Here is a 7,922-nt window from a genome sequence, read left to right as displayed (position 1 = left end):
GCAAAACTGTTTTACCTTTTCGTTTTTTTATTGAGGTTGCCTTTGAACATTGCGGTTGTTTACAACATTAAAAGGGTTCATAATGTTTTAGTATCCTACGTTAATGATACCTCTAAACACTGTGAGGGCCTGCTGCGTTTATCATCAATACAATACAATACAATATAATAGAGAAAAAAGATTACACCTTCTTCTCCGGAGTAGGTCATTCCGTGCAGGTATAAACTGTGATCTCAGAGAAAGTAATACATCAGGTCAGAAAGACCGTGGGTTTTACGTTTTCCTGTACAGACAATCTAAGGCCCAGTTCAGACGCCGAACTTTTCATGAGCTGAACTTAATTCAAATTAAGGTCGGCCCAAATCACGAAAATTCCGCCTTTTGATTCAGACGCCGAACTTAATTAGCCGAACTTAATTTAATTGAAGCAAAACTAATCGAAATGTCAGAGTTTTTTTTTATTACTTTTTATTCTTTTATTTGAAATACGTTATAATAATTTATGCATTAGGTTCGGCTCATGAAAAGTTCGACGTCTGAATCAAAGCCGTTCCAAAGCCGAAATTTCCGGCTGAGCCATGCGGGAAGAACGGCTGAGCCGTTCCAAATTGAAACAGCCGTTCTCAACTGATTCAGACGCCGAACTTTTCATGTACTTAATTCAAGGTATAAGGTTCAGCTCATGAAAAGTTCGGCGTCTAAACCGGGCCTAACTAAACGTAACCTAAAGTTAGTAATGTAACAATACATAATACCGACAAACATGACCATTGTTTCGGATTTTTAAATATCTGAGCATTCGCCACCAAACCTTGCGATTTTTTCAGCAATTTATGTCGAAATAGTCTGCTGTGGCAGAAGAGTGTCCATTGAATTTACCATTTCATCATACTTAGAAACGCGGGTTGTTTTTAAAATTTTGTCTCATTCGTCAAAAATCGACTTTCTAACGTTTACTTTCAGGGTGTTAAATCATTTGAGTGTTTTAACTACTATTTGATCATGTTTTTGTTTTTCTCTTTGTTAATGTTTAGTCAATTAAGGTGGCCGGACACAGTTTTCTAGTATACAGGTGTTAGTAAACGTTATTTGTAAACTACGTACTTCTGTGTGCCCGAAATTAGCATGATGCAAGATCACGATAGGAAGGGATGTATTTGGATACTCGTTGTTGAGCTAGGTACCGTTGCTGTTGCAACGCGGCGAGCTGTTAACGGTACTCAAATAATAGGTTTCCTTTATTTTAAGAAAATGCACTCATATATTTTTTTTTCCATTTTTTATCTCCAGAAAGGTCACAAAATATTGACATAGTGTCGCTGCTTTCATATAATTTTGACAGAAACAGTAAATATGAAAAGCATGCAAAAAGGCTTAGGTCTTCGTTAACTCGCTTTCTTTGCTGGGTGAAAAAAGGGGTTCAAAAACGAGAAGCTGAGTTATTTTAACTATAAAAATCAACTTTTGAGCCATTTGATATAATGTTGAGGGATCGTGTTATCGACGTCGTATTTGCCCGCCACAACCATAAAATAGTGTCATGCATTGAACTTGAGAAGCACGCGCAAACTGTGTTCAAGCACCCCAAAGGGACTTTTGATGCGTGAAATTTTAGAGAAATAAAGAAATTTGGATGGCGGATTAAAAATGGCCGCTGTTTGGAAATGACGACGCCATTCTAATGTTATTTTACATGATCACTTCCCGCTGCGCACCTCAAAAGTCTTTACGTTTTATTGCCATTTCTCTAATAATGTCGTAGTTATACATCTCTTGGTCCTAAAACGTGAAGTAAGGCCTGGCCAAGACAAGGTTACAATAGAAAAGGAAACACTGGCTTGTAAAGCTACTGATGCTGATTCCAAAGGCGTATCGACCACGCTGCTTTCTGTTTAATACGCATGACACTTTCACAGTATGCTGCAACTGACAAATCCGTGGCCCTAAGATCCCAGATCGAATTTTAATTTGGAAATTTTGGTTTTTAAGGAGAGGGGAAAACCGGGGTACACTGAAATAAAACCTCATGGAAGAAAGACGAGAAACAACAATAAACTCAACCCACATGCGACGCCAAGTCCTGGGATCGAATCCTGCCCACATTGGCGGGAGGCGAGTGCTGTCAACACTGTTCCATTTCTGATTCCAATTGATAGCGGACAATGCACACATTAATGATGAAAATGTGCTATCGGAAAGAATTTAGTTTTGCTAATTGAAACCTACTTGTGAGGATTATAATAGTGCGGCACTTGTTTTAGTTTCTTGCTGGTTGTTTTGTTCAAGAAAAATTTGTTCTCTTTGAAGGCTGGAAATGTAGTATTTTAAACGATACCTTGCAGAAAATGTACCATGTTATTCAAGTCCGTGCTTGAACGGAGGAACCTGCTCTAAACCAGGAGGAGACTACAGCTGTCAGTGCAAGAGCGGATTCGTTGGTGAAACATGTGCGGAAGGTAAGAGTAATTTAATTACTCATTTTTCAGGTAGAAAAATAGGCATTGTAAAAGCTGTACATTTCTCCATTCGTACAGATTACTCGGCCTAAAAGGCCATAGTACCAGATTATGTGCACAGTGTTTACTTCTAAAAACAACATCACGGTGGATAAGAAACCCATTTTACGGCATGACGTGACGTAATACAATCTTACATCACAAAATAACGGCTGCTGTGGATACACAGCAGCTGTATTTCTATGTGATAGCGGACAACGTACTCCACAGTATTTATGAAACCTGATGAAAATATACTGTCACAAAGAATTACACTTTGTTAACTAAATCCTGTGAAGATGATGACATTGCGGCATTTGTACATGTCTTATTTTACCGTTGGTTTGATTGTTCATGCAGAATTTGTCCTCTTTGAAGGTTGGACTTTAAGTGCTTTAAACATTACCTTGTAGAAAATAAATCATGTGATTCAAGTCCATGCTTGAATGAAGGAACCTGCTCTAATGAACCAGGAGGAGGCTATAGCTGTCAGTGCAAGATCGGATTTGGTGGCGAAACATGCGAAGGTAAGGGTAATTTGATTACTGTTGTTTTATGATTTGGGAAGATTTTTTAGCTAGAAAAAGAAGCATTGTAAAAGCTGTTCCCATTGCGTAATGGTTGGATGCGAACAGATTCTAGATAATCTCTCGCTATATATAAAAAAAACCCATAGCTCTCGACAGCTTTAATGATACTTTTCCAGCGTTTTTATAGAATGGAAATGATAAGAAATGTTTAATCTTGCTTTGTGGAAAAATATTAACATTCTAACATTCTTTGATGACCATGATGTTCGATGGAAATATGGCCGCGTTAGTCGAATGTTTCAACGTTTACCTCTCACTTATGTAACGGATAATGGATAGAACTTTTCATTGATATGTAGAAGAACCTGATTACTAGCCACTTTTGCAAGTTTTTTTCTCTGAACTTGGGCTAAATCGCATTTGCGATAAGTGCTAAAAGTAGGCAAACCAGATTTATTACTAGATGTCAGTAAAAATCAAAGAAATCGTGGCCACGGTCAAAAATCGATTTCATTCATGCTTTGACAGTTTGAAGGCCTAGGTAAGAAAGTGAAGGATATAAGATTATTTTTTTTTAAATATTCCATATAACGGCAGAAAACCATGAAAAACGGTCACCCTACCGGAAGCTCGGATTTCACTTCGCGAGAACTCCAATTTTTTTTTTTCACTTTTCAGCTTCTCCCTAAACAGACATTTACATAGTTGTTAATCTTTCTTTAGCATAATTTAATACATTGATTCTTTCTCAGTCAAAGCATAGGAATTATTTCCATCTCTGCTCGTTTGTGAGCGAACTGAACTTGGATGATGTAGACACGCTTTTCTTTATCACACAAAAATCTAAAATAATCCAAATTCAGCGACAAAAAAAGCTGACCGGTAGTGACTCAAATCCTCTGATACTAAGACAAAAGACAGTTCAGTCACTCATTTTTAAGTGTACGGTTTTAAATATTTAGCATCTAAAAGAACTTTTGGACGAACGCCGGACAAAAATTATAATTCAGCGCCATTGAAAGCTACAACTCTACATAACAAAGCAAAATAGAATAAATTAATTCCTCAACCAAAGTTTGTATAAAAAAAAGCTTAAAACTCTTTTCAACGCTTAAAACGTTTAAAAAATATTTTGATGCTAAATATTGTCTAAAGGTTTATGTTACAAACGTTCTGCATACTGCCAGGATTTCAACGTTGATGAGTGTATGTCTGGGATCAGATGTATTTCGCAGTCAGTGAAAGAGACACACTCGGAAAAAGAAAATCCGAATTCTTCGTACATGCTTCGAGCACTTACTAAAAAATTAGAATAACAATAATTTTGGAATTAATGTGATGGAATATTTTAAGCATGGTGAATAAATGAGAATGATGTATTATTCAGTAAGTGACACAGGCATACTCAGGGAAAAATCCGAGAGCTCCTATCCAGGTCTTTGTGGACTATGTTCTTCAACGGTCACCCAAATTTTGAGAACTTGAGGAAACCCGTCTTCTGTTGTTTGTACTCCTGCCACGTTCGCTGTAAGTGGGAAATATTCGACAAAGCTCGGTTGCAATCGACGCTGAGTTTGTAGGCGGGATAGAATTACTAGATGTACTGTTAGTAGCCGTTGATGCCGCCAAATTTCGGATGTCATTAGTCTGTAGGTTTTCAATGGCCTCCAGTGCTTGTATGGCAATGGCACCGCGGAGGATATCCGTTGAATGTCTTCGTTGTTGGCAGCCATCTTTGTTTGAGTGCTGCCTGCCGCCGGTCGCAATCCATTAGTTGAGCATATAAGAAGTCGAGTCGAGCATATAAAAAAATATCAAAAGTTGACCATATAAAAACTGAAGTTGAGCATATAAAAAGTAAATGGTTGAGCATGTTAAAGTCAAGTTGACCGCATAAAAAGTTGAGTTGAGCATATAAAAAATTCCAAAGTTGACCATTTAACAAATCGACAGCAGTTTTCTATGGTCTATACTCTTAAAGACGATAAAATGACGTCAAAAAATGTTCAAAACTCAAGTGGAGCCGCAGGCGAGTGGTTTTACTGCCAAGTTTTGGACATTTTATGGCATCATTTTATGGTCTATAAGAGTATAGACCATAGAAAAATGCCGTTGATTTGTTTTTTACAATAGCATGGAAAAAGTACGAGTGGAATTGGCTATTTTTTTCGTTGAGAAAACGCGCGCGTTACATCTGACGTCATTTTTATTGCCTGTACTCTTATTTAACAATTAGATTATGAGCTCGAGATTTCTATCGCGTGATAGCTGATGTGGGCGCAGCCCGAATCAGCTATCACGCATAGAAATCGAGAGCGAATAATCTAATTGTTTTAGTATAAATCCACTAGTTGGTCAGAACTAAACAAGTAAATTATCTATTTCGTCATCGCAGACACTTCGAAAACGCGACGAAGCAGCCGCCATTTTGTTAAACAACCGCTACTCACTATCTATCACAGAATAGATAGCGAGTAGCGTAGCCAGTCAGAGAACGGCATTCGTGATAGAACACTAGTAGATTTATACTAATTATTATTAGTATTATTATTATTATTATTATTATTATTATTATTATTAGTATCATTATTATTATTATTATTATTATTATTATTATTATTATTATTATTATTATTATTATTATTATTAAAAAATAAAATTAAAAAGAGAGACCACGACCCCGACCCCGGCCCCGGCCCCGGCCCCGGCCCCGGCCCCGTATTGCTACTGAAACCCGTCCAAATTCCCGCGCGCTGATTGGCTCGTAGCTATTGCTTATTAGTATAAATCTACTAGTGTTCTATCACGAATGCCGTTCTCTGATTGGCTACGCTACTCGCTATCTATTCTGTGATAGATAGTGTGTAGCGATTTTCAACAAAAAGGCGCTCGCTTCTTCGCGTTTTCGAAGTGTCTGCGATGAGGAAATAGATAATTTACTTGTTTAGTTTTGAACGACTAGTAGATTTATACTAAAACAATTAGATTATTCGCTCTCGATTTCTATGCGTGATAGTTGATTCGGGCTTCGCCCTCATCAACTATCACGCAATAGAAATCTCGAGCTCATAATCTAATTGTTAATAATAATAATAATAATAATAATAATAATAATAATAATAATAATAATAATAATAATAATAATAGTAATAATAAATCATGGGAACGGCTTTAAATCGTTTTTCACGTGTTCAACCAACACGTTGGAAGGAAGGGAGTTTTACAGTCAATCCACGTCACGCGACACCGGTTTTTTTTTTAATTTGAATGAAGAAATTTTCCTAGTCTATTGACGGTATAAAGCTATGAAATTTTTCTTTTAAATTACAGTATTAGGCATTTCAAGAATAACAATTGTTTCCTATTTGCAAGTATTTTGAATCCTTTTTCAGTTAATGCGTCTTTTTCGGAAAGATTTCCAGAGAAACGTCCAACATTCAATTCAAATACCGGACATTACAAAGAGGAATTCAAATAATGATTTCATTCTCGGAAATACTGTCACGCGTGACATGGATTGACTGTAACAAACGAATACGATCATGGAAAGTGGCCAGAGTGTTCATAGTAAGTTCATGCACATTCTAGTTCACGAATTTTTGTTAGTTCAAGGAAATATACTCGTACCTTGAACGTTTTGCATCATTTCGTTTCTCGGAAGAATAAATGGTAGTCAATTTACGGAACCAATGTCCGCTAGAATACGGGACTGCATCGAGTTTAGAGACTTTACTCTTTTTTATAAGCTTAATCCTTATTTGACCCACAAATGACCTGTGATGTTGAGCATACGGTGGTTAAATCCTAGGCACTATTAAATCTTCCAAACCCGCTACAAATACTTGGGAGTTGCACAGGCCTTTAAAAACCAAAAAAGCTCTGAAAAAAACACACTCGTATCAACAAGATTTTAAAAGGCTAAAACGCGCGAGGGTGTTGCGTAGACTTGTCACTCTTCACTGAGATTCACGCATCCAAAAATTAAAGTAAAAAAGACCCCTTCTTTCAGGTAAAGTTATTTTGTCTTGTCGCTTTCTACAATACCGAACTCGGCGCTGAACTGGAAAGAAAATTTGTGCAGCTTCTATATTCGACTGACTTGACTGAAATGTGACGCGAATCGTTTGCAGTGATTTTCCTGACAAATGAGCTTCACTGCATTTCATTTCCTTTACTTGTGGGTTTTTTTGCGAGCATCGAGATATAACAATGATGGACTACTGATGCAAATCGACGTTTGTGATGAAGAAAAAGAAAAGAAATAAGAAGACACACACAAAAAAATTAAATAATAAAATAAGAGACCCCGGCCCCGGCCCCGACTCCGACCCCGCGTTTTACTGGCATGCAATTTGGACAGCTATTGTAAAAATAAAAAAGTGAAGTTGCCCACATAAAAAGTGGAACAGGCCATATAAATGATATGCAATATTGACTGGTTTAGCGCCCCATACTGCAGATCACGAGGCGAGTGAGATTTAATCTTATCCTGTGGTAATTTTGGTGTTTGTCGGTTTGTTGTACCCGTGTAGACAATATTTAACATCAAGATATTTTTTAAAACGTTTTAAGCGTTGAAAATAGTTTTAAGCCTTTTTATACAAACTTTGGCCGAGGAGTTAATTTATTCTATTATGCCTTGTTATTGTATAGTTGTAGATGTCAATGGCACTGAATTGTATACTAAATTTGTCAAACTTTGAACGACGTTCGCGCAAAAGTTCTGCTAGATCCCAAAGATTTAAAACTGTACACCTAAAAATCGATGATTGAACTGTCTTTTATCCAAGTGTCAGGGGATTTGAGTCACTACGGGTCAGCTTTTTTTCTCGCTATATTTGGATTTTATTTTAGACTTTTGCATAATAGAGAAAAGTGTCTCTACTTTATCCGAGCT

This window comes from Pavona decussata, unplaced genomic scaffold (assembly GCF_977016875.1).
Source record: "Pavona decussata unplaced genomic scaffold, jaPavDecu1.1 SCAFFOLD_202, whole genome shotgun sequence".
NCBI classification, from domain to species: Eukaryota; Metazoa; Cnidaria; class Anthozoa; order Scleractinia; family Agariciidae; genus Pavona; species Pavona decussata.
This window is presented reverse-complemented; position numbering follows the sequence as displayed.